Source organism: Triticum dicoccoides, chromosome 6B (genome assembly GCF_002162155.2).
Source record: "Triticum dicoccoides isolate Atlit2015 ecotype Zavitan chromosome 6B, WEW_v2.0, whole genome shotgun sequence".
Lineage (NCBI taxonomy): Eukaryota > Viridiplantae > Streptophyta > Magnoliopsida > Poales > Poaceae > Triticum > Triticum dicoccoides.
Window position 1 is genome coordinate 171,487,176 of NC_041391.1, and position 14,483 is coordinate 171,501,658.

Here is a 14,483-nt window from a genome sequence, read left to right on the forward strand (position 1 = left end):
GCTCCTAAGCGGCCGCAGAAGTGGAACCGCTCGCCTCCGCTTGCCTGTGTTGGAGAGAGAGGAACCGTCGCTCGCTCGCCTGTGATGCAGTGATAATCAATCCCCAATCCTCTCCGCATCGCGAATTGTTCGTCTCCCATTCAAGATCCGCTGCACCGTTGGTTCCACAGCGCCGTCGCCGCTGCCGTTTCGCTCCAGGCCAGGATGCGGAGCCGCGCAGAGCCCCGCCCATCGGTGTTCCGCCAATCGAGGACACGGCTGCTGCACGGGGACCTCGCCGCCCCTGTCGATGATGCAGGAGTTGAGCCCCAACCGGCGAGGACGCGGGAGGCTCACCGCAGCCGGCAAGCGGTTTATCTAAAATAAAAATACCTAAAATCTAGGGTCCCGATAACTGCCACACGTGTGGTGTATCGGGTAGTTGTGCCACACGCCTCGTGTGGCATGGACAGCAACCAGCCCACACACCTACGTGTGGGCAAAACAACTAATGCCCACACACCTCTTTTTTTTCTCCTGAACCCTCTCACACGCGTGCGTGTGGGCGAAGTTGATAACGCCCACACGCCCGTATGTCAGGCCTCGTACCCTCCTGGTCCCGCACGCCACGCGTGACGCCCACCGCGCGCCCGCAGTTGCCATGGTCCAGACCCTCGTCCATGTTCGTTTAACTGCAGTTGCCATGTCGCTGAACTACGGTTGCCATGTCGGACAACTGCAGTTGCCATGGTTGCTCAACTGCAGTTGCCATGTATGGTCTGATCTAATATAGTTGCCATGATTTCATAACTTTAGGAGTTGCCACATACTAACACTAGGCAGTTGAGAGAGTTGCCATGTGCTCACAAGCATGCTAGGGCAGTTGCCATGTAAAAAGGAAAAGTTGTCATCTGCTTACGTGCACGTTAGGGCAGTTGCCATGTACGTGCACGTTGGGGCAGTTGCCATGTACCATGCAAAAACACATGGCAACTCGGTAAAAGAGAGTTGCCATCTGCTTACGTGCACACTAGGCAGTGGCCGTGTACCCTGCAAAAACACATGGCACTCGGGTAAAAAAAGAGAGTTGCCACCTGCTTATAAAGCACACTAGGGGCAGTTTCCATGTGCGCTGCGAAAACACATGGCAACTAGCAGCTTGGGTGTGGAAGAGGAGATGGGCGTGTGGGCGAGATGGCAAATGCCCACACACTAGCCCTTGTGTGTGCGTGCAAAGTGGCATGTGGTGCGAACTGCTGAACGCCCACACACCGGCCCCTCCGTGTGGTAAAATGGATGTGTGGGCGACCTCTCTCACACACCACACACGCGAGTTGTCCTACGTGGCATACAAAATCAGCTAATTCGTGCCAAGATTCATGCAGAAGTTACTGGACGGTGATGGAGACGTGTGGGTGAGTTGGCTAATGCCCACACGTGTGGGCGTTAACATTTCCGAAAATCTAAAAAGTGGCCGCCCACTAAACAGACAGAACGAGCGGCCGGCTCAGAGCCGCTCGATCTCGTCCCGATTGACGGCGCGGGGTGTCCAGGTGTCTCCTGGTTGGATGGTGGAGCCGCGCTGCTCAGACCCGCGCGTGGACCGGTCGCCTGGTCCGATTGCACCGCGCCGCGCGAGATTAACTCCCCGTGGGACCCACATGTCATAGAGAGTTTAGGCAGTTCCCCAGCGTGTTAGCTGTCATGCGTAGTGGGCGGCGGTTTTGAATTTCGTGCCATTACCCCGTCCATTCCCCACCTATCGTGCCGCATTCCTCCTCTTTCCCCCTTGCTTTCGCTGTTGGTTGGTGCTCGGAGACGGTTCCAAATCCGCCGGGTTGTGGTCGATGGCGGGGCGCGCCGCGAGGGTCGTCGTCCGCGGCGGCACAGATACTGCTCCTACGCGCGTTCCCCGTTCTTCATCCCTGCTTGTTTCTCCACTCGCCCGCTCTCCTTTTTTTCCGGTAAGGTCGCATGTTTTCCGGTGAGGTCGCGGTCGTTGTCAGGGAGGTCGAGGTAGAGGTCGAACTCAAGGTCGCGGTCGGGGTTAGGGAGGTCGAACTCATTTTCTGGCGAGGTTGAGGTCACCCCCGCGAACTACTTCGTTTGGGAAACTGCCCGATTGGCAAGGGTGGGCTAGGGTCGTGCTCATCCCGTCGTTTTTGCGTTGCAATAGGGAGGGAGCTCGTGCATCTACGTACGGGATAAGTGGTTCAGGGAGGATGAGTGGTTCACGGCGATAGAGCCTCGTCTTTGGATTGTAGCCTCGCGGTGGATCTGGTGTTTTTGATAAGTGTTTTCCCCCGCGGTGTGCAACTGTGTTGCCCCTTGCATGCAAATTAGGAGCAGTAGTAGTCAAATTTTGAGATAATATCAGCCTTGTGGTGGTTCTCCTGGGCCATGTGTTTTTCCCTGTTGTGTGCAATCAGGGACCATTACTTGTGCAAATTAGTATCTATGCTTGCCAATTTCCCAACATTAACTATCCAAGCTGCCATCCTTTGTGATTGATCTGGTGGTCCGTATGTTTTCCCGCTGCTGTGTGCAACTAGGAACCCTTGTTTGTGCAATTTAGCACCAATGATTACCATTTTTTGCAATATAGTGTACCCAATCTGCCAGCCTTGTGGTGGATGTGGTGGTCCACATGTTTTTATTCGGCTGTGTGTAAATAGATATCATCACTTGTGCAAATTAGTACCAATTGTTCACAATTTTCCAATATAGTCTACTGATTTTTCTGCCAGCCATTGTGCTGGATCTGGTCCCTTGTTTGTGCAATTTAGCACCAATGCTTGCCAGTTTTTCAGTATGGTCTACCCAATCTGTCAGTCTTGTTGTGTATGTGGTTGTTCATGTGTGTTTCCCCTGATGTGTGCAACCAGGGACCATTATTTGTGCAAATTAGTTACAATGCCTTTCAGTTTTCCAATATTGTATATTCTTGTTGCACAAGTTCTGTTTGTCCCAGTTGCACAAGTTATCATCATGGTCTACCCAATCTGCCAGTCTTGTTGTGTATGTGGTTGTTCATGTGTGTTTCCCCTGATGTGTGCAACCAGGGACCATTATTTGTGCAAATTAGTTACAATGCCTTACAGTTTTCCAATATTGTATATTCTTGTTGCACAAGTTCTGTTTGTCCCAGTTGCACAAGTTATCATCATGAGCTTGTTGCCTTTAGTAAACTATTTTCTGCCTAGTTATTACTTTGCCATAGTTAAAGTTTAGTTGGTTTATATGATTTCTCCTAGTCCTTCTTCAAGTTTTATGCTGAGTTCATGTTGTTTTTTGTTAGATGTGCGCATGATGTGTGCAATGCAATGGCTGATTGAACTTGTTGTATATGTTTGTAGTTGCACAAAATTCTCCCCAGTTGGCTGCATCCATATATTAGTTGATTGTTCATATGCTTTGCAGTTGCACTAGTTGTCTTGGTCAGTTGGTTTACTGTTCCTAACTGTTTGTACTACTTGGTTGTCTACACGTTGTTCAGTTGCACAAGTTGCCTACTGATTTGGCTGCATCACTAACACTAGTTGCCCTACTTAGTTTGCTTGCTGTTTTGTGCTAGGTTGTCTGTCTACGCGTCGTTCAGTTGCACAAGTTGCCTGATTAGTTGGCTGCATCCATGTACTAGTTGGTTCTGTATTTCATTTGCGCTTCTTCTAACTATGTTTTCTTTTCTTGTATTTCCCCCACAAGCTAAAAATGGTTATAATAGGAGGAGAAGCTGATGGCAATGAAGGAGGTGTATTTTTCTCATTTTTTCTGCATATTTGAGTTGTTTTCAACTTATCCATGTATGCTTATGTCCTTTTTTTCATGTTTTTATGGTTACTTAATTAGGGTTCTGGAAGTCAGACCATTCGCCGGAGGACAAAGCGTGCTGCTAATCGCCAGCCACGCCCAAAACGTAGTGTTGAGCAGGGAGAGGAAGTTGAGGTAAGGGCATGCTGATTACACATTCACCTTATTTTGGGTCATATAATAATTTTTTCCCACACCTATGTTTTTTTATTTTCTTAGGATGTTGATCGGTTTCGGGTTGTAAAGCGGACTAAACGTGCATCAGCAGCAGGGCGAGCTGAATCATCTACTAGGGTAAGTAAATCCTTGAATATCAATGTTTCTCGGGTTTTAGGGGCTGATGAGTTTATGATGCTGTTGGCACAACTATTTTTGTTCTAGTTGCTTAATTACCATCTTGTAGTTGATATCACTGGTCATCTTGATGTACATATAATTTTCAGAGAAGTTGACATCTTTATAGTTGACATCATTTGTCACCATTTTTGTGCAGGCAGCAGTTGGTGGAGGAGCTGCCTCATCTTCCGCAGCAGATGCTGAGGTATGTGGTTTTTTTGCGTGTGTTTATGAGCTATTGAACTGTTTCTTGCAAACCTTTTTTTAGTTGCTGTTATCTTCTTTCCAACATCATGCTTTATTGTTGCACACCCCCTAGAACTTTCTATAGTTGTCAGGTCTAGTATGTTTTTCTAGTTTTCTTGTTGTTTGCACACCGGTAGTCTTCAGTTGTCATGATGAGCTCTCTTAGTTGCACAAAAACACCAAATCAGTTGGCATGATCCATTTTATGTTTATATAGTTTTTGCAATACTGATCCACATGATCATTGCTAGTTTTTTCACAATTCAGTTTTCTGTCCTGTGTCTATTTTTTTTTATTTTTCATCATCAGGCCAGCGGTGAAGGAGTTGAGGTGGCCGCCCGGGAAGATGTGGAGCGACCATCACAAGCTGGCAGGTTAAGGGCATCACTAGGGTGGTTTGCGAAGTTCAACAACTTGCTATCCCCGTGTAACGCCTCGAATCTGATGCGCCAGGTGTCATCCAGTTATTCGCCATCGTTGGCATGTCATTTGCTTGTGTGTTGCACTTTGCCATGTCATCATCTGCATTTCATCTACATGTTTTTTCAAAACTTGCATCCGTTCGGGTTCCCCCAGTTCTCTCCGTTGGCCGTTCTAAGCCCAACCACACTCGCACGCGCCTGCGGCACCTCCGAAATATTATTTTATAAGTGGCATAAAAATGTTTTCGAAATGGGTTGAAAGTTGGCTTGCGGTCTTATTATAGAGTAGGTAGACTGCCTGTCAAATTTCGTCGCATTCGGAGTCCGTTTGATAGCCCAATCGTTAAACATATAGCGATACCGCTGCTGGTACCTTCGTCAGACGTTTCGGTCTCCGAAACAGTCACCAGGCCACACTTCCCCCCTCTCTTCTCAGCCCGAGGCCTTCTACACAGTCACCTAGCCATCCTCAAACCCCCCTCCAACCGGAGCCATCGGATCGCGATCGGAGGGCTCCGAAAGCCCCCAAAACCCCCTTAACCTAGCCTACCTGCTATAAATGGACACTCCCTCTCCATTTTTGGACAAACCCTATCCCCTAGCCTTCCCCTACCTTTGTCCCGCCGCCACCCTCCTCGGGATCCGCGCACGACTACAGCCCCGCTGCCACTTGGCGCCGCCGTCAGCGCCCCTTCAGCCACTCAGCCGCCGCCACATCACCCGAACCGCGCCCCCTGGCCAACCGCGAGCCGCCATGTGGCTTCTCCACGTCCTCCCCACGCCTCCCCACCGCCGCGGCCCGCCGTGGCCCATCCGCGGCCCGTTCAGCCCGACCGCGCCCTCCGCTCCAGCCCACTCGCCCGAGTCGCTCCCTCCTCGATCCTGATCTGGATCGAGGGAACGAGGAGCTCCTGCCCGCCTCGCCGGACCTCCCCGCCCATCGCTGGCGAGCACACCGCCGGAGCGCCGCCGCCATCTTCGCGCTCGTCGCCGGTGAGCCTGCACCGCCCTGTCCTGCTTTCTCCTCTCTCTCTCTCTCTCTCCCTCACCTATTCTCTCTCTCCGTGGACAGCCCTGCCGACGCCGCTCAATGACCTTGCTGCCGGCCATGTGAGGCCCGGTGCCCTCGCCCGAGGCCGGATCCGGGGTCCCCATGCCCGGATGCGCCCGTTCCCGACCACTTCGGCCTTGTCCCGCTCGCCGGAGCGCCACCCCGCCTCGCTGGAGCGCCGCCCTGCTTCGCCGGAGCAGCGCTGCCGCCTCCCCCGCGTCGGCCACATCGAGCAGGAGCTCGACTCCCCGGCGCCCCGTTGTCCGTGTCGACGGTCTGGCCAAGGCCCAGCCCAGTCTCCCCGGCCCAGCCGCGTCGCAGCCTCCTCTGGCCCACGGGCCCAATGTGAGCCCCGCTGCCCATCTAGCGCCCGAGCGACATATAGCTATGTTGCGCTCGGTTATTTTTTTCATGTGATTTGACTAAGTCCCTGAATTTCATCATCATATAGGCATGTTTGACTGCTGACAACTTTGTGCATGTTTACCCTGTGATGACGTATGATATGTCAAAATGTCCATCTCACAGTGCCCTTCATGATGAGGTAGTTTGCATGCATGTTAGGATTCATCTTGATGTCTTAACCTTCATTGCAAAACTGCTAATTGATATAAGTTGCTGAAATCTGCTGGTTGTTAATTTTATGTATGCATCTTGTGAGTGCCACAACTTTGTCTCTGTTGACCCTATGGTGATGATCTTGATATGCACATGTTCTGCTCTTCATGCTCTTCATGTTGGTGTGATTTTCATTCATGTTAGGGTGTATCTTGACATATTAATCCATGTTACAAAAGTGCATGTTGCTGTTATCTGCTGAAAATTGCTGTAACTTGCTGATTTGTCATTTTTATTGCATTTTTTGTGTGCATCCTATGAGCATGATGTCTACATATTTTAGGTGCATTTTTATGCCATATTTTCAGGGGTGCAATCCATGTATTTTTATGTGCCCTTTAGCGAGTGCATCAAGCTTGTGAAGTGGGCTACTTGCTGTTAACTTTCTGTCAAGTCTGTTTCTGCCATATCATGATGCCATCTTTCCTTGATGCTACCATTTAATCCATGCATAATCTGGAGATGCTTAGTTGACATGTTTGGTTGTATATGTTATGATCTATCATGCCATGCCTTTTGATGCTCTATATATGTCCTGTAGCATATGTTTTCATTGCCATAAACGTGCTTATATAATGTTCCAGATTTCTATTAACTTCATGATGTCTTGTTGTGAGCTTGTTACTGAGTGATCCATGCCTCTTCTGGAGATTCTCCAATTACATGTTTTGAAATATGCTATGAGTACTATGTTCACATTCCATGTTTGCTAATTTTGGATGTCATATGCCTCTGTTCCATGCTTGCAAACATTCTATCATAATGTTGCTGTTTTACACTTGCTGAAACTGTTTCAACATTCAATCTCGTCATCTTGGTTCCTACTAATCCATGAGCCATATGTATATGATGCCATGATGTTATTTTCTCTTTTTTATGTGTACTTTGATTCCATGCCCATGGTTGCTATATAAACTTGCTATAGCTTATCTCTTTCTTGCTATCAAGTTGCCATCATATTAACTCTGCTCATGTATATGCTCTTGTGTTACAAAGTTGCATTTTGCATTAATCATCTTGGTTTAATCTTGATGCTTATGAACCTGAACCTTAATTATATTTGAAGTATGTTATCTGTACTTGAAGTGCATGTCAAGTTTGTGCTCATATGATTCCTGTAGCATGTTGTTTTGATGTTCGCTAAGTGCCTACTTGCTGTTTTGGGCAGATTGTTGTTATATCTTCTTTGGAGTGTATGTGTTGCACCGTTGCTCCGTTTTGAGCATGCTCTATATGAAACTTGCTTAGAATTGCATGTAGTTTCATATTATCATGTTGCATCCTTGTTTTGAGGTGTTTGCTTGATATTTGAATGCATTTTGCATCAATGCCATGTTCAACTTGTTTTGCTCATATCTTCTAGGCGTAGCTCCAAATTAAATGAACTTTATATGTAACTTGATTAGAATTTTGTGTAGATCATCATGGTGCTCTTTAACTTGCTGTTTAACAACTTCAACTTAATGTTTGTTCAGATCTGGACCAATTTTGAAATTTGCATGTGAGGACTTACCAGATTTGTTATATGTTGTTTCCGGCCTCATTTAAACTTGCTTTCACATGTTGTTCTTGTTTGCATCATCTCTTGTCATGAGTAGCATCATATAGCCTTGTCATGCATAATTCTTGGTTGAGCATCATGTCATGTTTATGTGTTGTGTGTTTACCGTGTTGTTTGCTTCTTTCCGGTTGTGCTACTTCTTGATAGTTCCGGTTTCGTTGTGATCGTGAGGATTCGTTCGTCTACGCTTGGTTCATCTTCTTCAAGGACTCGTTCTTCTTCCTAGTGGGATTTCAGGCAAGATGATCGTCACCTTGGATCTCACTACTATCATTGCTATGCTAGTTACTTCGTTCTATCGCTATGCTGCGCTACCTATCACTTGCTTATCAAGCATCCAAATTGCCATGTCAGCCTCTAACCTTCTCACCCTTCCCAGCAAACCGTTGTTTGGCTATGTTACCGCTTTGCTCAGCCCCTCTTATAGCATTGTTAGTTGGAGGTGAAGTTGAAGATTACTCCATGTTGGACCATGTTTATGTTGGGATATCACAATATCTCTTATTTAATTAATGCATCTATATACCTGGTAAAGGGTGGAAGACTCGACCTTATGCCTGGTGTTTTGTTCCACTCTTGCCGCCCTAGTTTTCGTCATACCGGTGTTATGTTCCTGATTTTGCATCCCTAACACGGCGTGGGTTTATGGGCCCCTCTTGATAGTTCGCTTTGAATAAAACTCTTCCAGCAAGGCCCAACATTGGTTTTAACATTTGCCATAATAATACTTAAAACTAAATAAGTAATTTGCATAGGGCGTCATGAACCCGAGGATTTTTTTCTACATAGCAGGGAGGGGCCAGTGCTGATGGTGTTGGTCCCAAACTAGAGCACGGTGCGGGGCCGCCCCAGGGCAACCTGGGTTATTTTGTCACCTGTAGCGTAGCTCATCCATCGTGGCCTGAGACGAGATACGCACGGCTACTATCAGGGTGTCGGCACGCCGGGAGGTTTTGCTGGATTAGTTTTACCATTGTCGAAATGTCTTGTGCACCGGGATCCCGAGTCTGATCGGATGTCCCACGATGGAGGATTGTCTCTGCGGATCGTGAGCTTATAATGGGCTAAGTTGGGACACCCCTGCAGGGTTTAAACTTTCGAAAGTCGTGCCCGTGGTTATGTGGCAGATGAGATTTTTTAATGTTCGGTTGTAGAGAACTTGACACCAGATTCGATTTAAAATACACCAACCATGTGTGTAACCGTGACGGTCTCTTTTTGAGTGGGTCGAGAAGAGAACATGGTGGGGTTATGTTTGAACGTAAGTAGTTCAGGATCACTTCTTGGTCATTACTAGTTTGCGACCGTTTGCGTAGCTTCTCATCTTATTCTTGTACTCGTAACTTAGCCACCATACATTGCTTAGTCGCTTGCTGCAACCTCACTACTTATCCATTCCATACCCATTAAGCTTTCCTAGTCTTGAAACCCATCGTAATGGGATTGATGAGTCCTCGTGGCTCACATATTACTACAACAACAGCTGTAGATACAGGTAATGCGATGGTCATGACGTGAGAGCGATGCTTGCCTGCTTTGAGTTCTTCTTCTGCTCCGTCATTTAGGGGATAGGTTCCTGGTCAGCAGCCTGGGCTAGCAGGGTGGATGTCGTTTGAGTTTCTGTTTGTGTTTCATCCGTAGTCGGATGTTGCTCTTATGTATGATGTTGTTGTATTCATGTGGCATTGTATGCCTTTTGTATGTATCCCCAACTCTTATGTAATGGTACTATGTAATGATATCCACCTTGCAAAAGCGTCTCCAATATGCGCTTCTATCCTTGATGGGACCTTTGAGTTCCTTTAGGATAGGGTCGCATATTGGGCGTGACACCCCGCCACAGAAGTCAGAGCTAGTTTCAAGGTTGTTTGGGGGCCTCTTGAACTTATCAAATACACTTCCAAGGGACTTCAGTAAATTCCTAGTGCAGTCCTACCAGCCAGAGACATCTGAAATGGTGTTCCCAGACAGGGGAAGTATCCGTGTCGATGCTGAAAGTGTTCAAAGGGTATTTGATCTTCCTAACAGGGGTCTAAAAGTCAGTTATAAAGTTGACAAGGATACAACTAGGAGATTCAGAGAGACTTTCAACATAACTGGAACTTCTCATTCCCAGATCAGTACATGGACCAAGATGATTAAGGATATGGGGGGAAGAACGGATGACACATTCTTTATGGCTTGGCTTGCGGTTGCATTCAACACTTTCTTAGCACCAACCACGGCCCTGAAGCTGAGCCCAAAGTGCTACGAACTCGTGCTAGATCATGAAAACCTGAAGAACATGAACATCTACCTTTTTGTAGCAGAACACATCAATGAAGCTTTCCGGAACATGGACCAGGCGAAGCAAACTGTTTGTTGCTGCTTGTATTACTTGATGGTGAGTGAAAACTAGTACTTCAATGTGTTTTTCTTCTTTTTGTGTAGTCATAGTTTCTGAAAAATACCCCTCATAATAACTGAAATTTGGTTTTTCTTTTTTGGTTCTGCGGCAGATCCTATACCTTGACGCGCTCGTTCATGGCATCCCAGTAAGCAACTGTGCTATACGATCGAATGCATGGGACAGTAACCTAATTTCCAAGGTGATCAAGAAGGACACGATCTCTCCTGGTGTGTTCGGCAAATTACAAGTGAGTTCCGGTTTTTTTAACAGTGGCTATTTTATGTTCTATTCATTTCTGCCCAGTTTTAATTCCTTGGTAGGTGCATATACGATTTTGAGACCAGCTTTTCGACACTTCTTGGTAGTTGCGTAAAAACAGTAATCAGTTGGCACAATAATGCCTGTAGTTGCACAGCTTGTAGCCCTAATTTGGCATGTGGTCACATGTTTCAAGTTGCACAGTTTTACTTATCTTGTTGCACAGATGTGTGACAACAGTTGGCAGAAAATTCAATTGCTGATTGAACTAGTTTTTGGTTTAGTTGCACAAAATTCTACCTAGTTGGTTGCATCCCTTTTTTTAGTTAGCTGTTCACATGTTCTGCTCTTTGCATTAGTTGTCTTCCCGTTTGTACTATGTTGGTTGTCTATTAGTTTGCTTAGTTGGGGGTTGGCTGTCCTTATGCTCTGCAGTTGATTGCATATGTTGTTCAGTTGCACAAGTTAGTAGAAATTTAGGTAGACACTTTTTGGTAGTTGCGCAAAAACTGTAATTAGATGGCACAATAATGCCTGTAGTTGCACATCTTGTAGCTCTACTTTTTGGCATGTGGTCGCATGTTCATTTTTGTATGAGACATCATATGTTTCAAGTTGCACATTTTTACTTATCTTGTTGCACAGATGTGTGACAACAGTTGGCAGAAACATTTTTTGCAGGTGACCTCTTGGGTGCAATTTTTTTTGGTTTTGTGCAGTTGCTTCATGTAGAATCCTTACTGCCCAGCATTTTGTTGTAGTTTCACAAGTTATAACATTCTGTTTTTCCTTCAACACAATATCTACTTTAATAACCTTGTCCTTTTCTTTTTCTCCTTTTCACATCATCTTAAAGGGGAGTATAGGGGCACGGAGCAGACACCGCTGTTTGGTGGTCTTTTGCAAGCTCAAGCATTAGTTGCATCCAAATTACCACTAACATACAATCCCCAGGCAAGTCTTTTGCATAAATCAATTTCGATCATTTACCAACATTTCTTTTTTTAAACTGTTTATAATTGAATGAGTACTCAATTTTTTGATGTAGAAAAAGGCAAAGATTGCCAAAGTGGTCAATGACTTGTGCAAGGCAGTAACTGAACAAGTTGGCACCTTCATTGAAGCAGTTGCCAAGATCGATGATGAGGAACTGGATGTTGATCCGTATGTACAGCAGACATCAATGGGAACCGCTCTGTCACGCCGTGCTCCAAAAAGGAAGAGACGGGTTTCACCTATTCCAGAAGAAGAAGAGTTCGATGAAGAGGAGTCAGACGAAGATGATGAAATGGAAGTACCACAAGAAGTTGAAGACGACGGGGGGACAAATGAGGATGAATCAGAGGAGGAGGACAAAGAGGAGGAGGACAAAGAAGAAGAGGGTGATGATGAGGAGGAGGAGGAGGAGGAAGAGGAGGAGGAGGAGGAAGAGGAGGAGGAGGACAAAGGAAAAGAGGACAAAGGAGAGGAGGAGGACAAGGAAGAAGATAGTGAGGCAGAGGAGGAGGAACAAGAAAATGTTGGCAAAGAAGGACATGGAAACAAAGCTGCAGCAGTCGATGGTAGTGAGGGGAAGGAGAGGACGAGGAAGAAGACGAGGATGTCGATCCTGATGATCAAGAGGGATCGAATGGAGGTAGTGACAGTTCAGATGATGATGATGACAATGCCCCTGGTTCTGGTGGTATAGGCGGCAACACAACCAGATCTGCCAACCCTGCTAGCAGCAGCAACTCAATGAGCAGCAGGAGCACACTACAGATGTTGATTGACAAAACTTGCTGGAAAGACAAGAATCTGCCAAAGTCAAAGAAAAATGATGACGTGGAGTCTCAGGGCAGCATTGACATGTTTAAGCTGTGCAACATGAAGCCAGCTTTGCCAACCACCTCTTCCCTGTGCCAGATTTCCAGGAGCAAGAGTTGTGTGAGAAGATTGATTTTGCTGTTGACCAGAATCTGTTCTTCTCGAGTGAGGCTAAAAAGAATCCAATTGACATAGAGGAAGCAGGGAAGGGTCTTGATTGGGTTCATTCGAAGGATAAATACAAGGAATATTTGAAGCAGCTTCCAGATATCAGCTCCAGCAACCAAGGAAGCATCTGTGGCAAACCCTCATGTGGTCCAAAAAAGCAAAGGAGTTACAATGAAGAAGAATCTGAAGTTGCCTCAAACCAAGTAACAGATGCCGAGGGCAGATGCAGAAATAAATGTGGACAAGGAAGCTGCGGCGCAAACTGTTGTGCCAACTGTAGTGGTCAGAGAGCCAACCACCACTGAAGATGTGTCAACAATACCTGTTGAGCCTACAACCATCATAGGAGTTCAACAGATCAAGGGGAAGATTCCTCTGTCAACAGCCCCACCTAAACCAGCTATGCAGCAAAAGATTGTCAAGTTTGCCAAGTGCACAAAGGAGGAACAGGGCAGGGAAGGTGTGGGGTCCAGACACGAGATAGAACAACGTGCCACAGCCAATGCTGCAGGACTGCCAAGTTCTTCTAGTTTGGTGCCAACTCGGGCTGCAAAGGTGCCAACTGTAGATACCAGTGTGCCAACTGCAAATACCAGTGTGCCAACTGAAGTGATCACAGTCAAAACTAGCAGAGTTGTTCAGGAAGACTCAACTACAACCGCAAGCCCCAAGGTGACAATTCATACAGATTCTTCAATGCCAAACATGGAAGGAGGTTGTCAATCTGTCAAACTGCCGTCTCCAAGAGCTACCACAGAGCATCCAAGCAAGTCCGCATCACCAAGAGCTGATTTTCAGAACAGATTAACACAAGAGGAGGTGTTCAACATTGTAAGCAGGTGCAAGCCTCCCAGGCCGCCAACTACAATATTACTGCGAACCAGGTCAGCGAATGATGCACATGTTAATGTGCCGCAAGAAGATACCCCTGGCCTTCAACCCATACATAGATCAAATTCTTGCAGCTATCATGGTGACGGGTACTGCGATGCACCAACTTTTGACCTGGACATAGATGATGATGCTGGGCATGCTGCAGCACTTGCTCCAGCAGCACAAACAGGGGAAGCAAACATGGTTGTCATAGACGAGGATGAGTTGGACCCAACAACAACAAATGAAGGATGTGTTGCTGCTGATGTTGGCAAGGGATTAGCTCACCAACCAGATGTTGGATCACCAGACAGCTGCCACACCCCAATATGCGGAGAACCAGCAGTTGGCACGAGCAGTTCTTCAGTACCACCTATTGCACGAAGACATAGGAGGGTAATAAGGCCCGGAGCATCTCAAAGGTCTCCATTCATTGATTACAACAAAAAGAAGACCTTCAACTCCAACGAGGCAGTCAACAAGCTTTACGCTGCCATTGTTTATTGGGTCAGGCATATCCGAGAAGCAGATGATGAGAATACCAGGCAAGCCAACTCCCCACAGCCCATGTACATATCTTTTTTCAGTTGCACAATACAACCCACTTTGTTGCACAGCAAGCAGAGCATGTTGCACAGAATAGTGCCTTAAATTGCACACTCTTTGTTTTTTTAATTACAAAGCAGAGTGGTGTAGTTGGGTAGGGCACGGGCACTTGTATTGCTACGGTGTTCAAAAGCTAGCAGGGGATGCATGTCCAGGGCGCCCGTTGTGCGATTTTAGGGCGATGGAGAGCGGTTGTTCGTTGTCCAGGGCTGTTGCTGTCAAGGGCAGGGGGTTTGAGATCTGTTCATGATTTCTCCTAGTTCTTCTTCAAGTTCTATGTCGAGTTCAAGTTCTTGTTGTTCTTTCAAGTTGGCTGCAACCATATATTAGTTAGTTGTCCATATGCTCTACTATTGCACT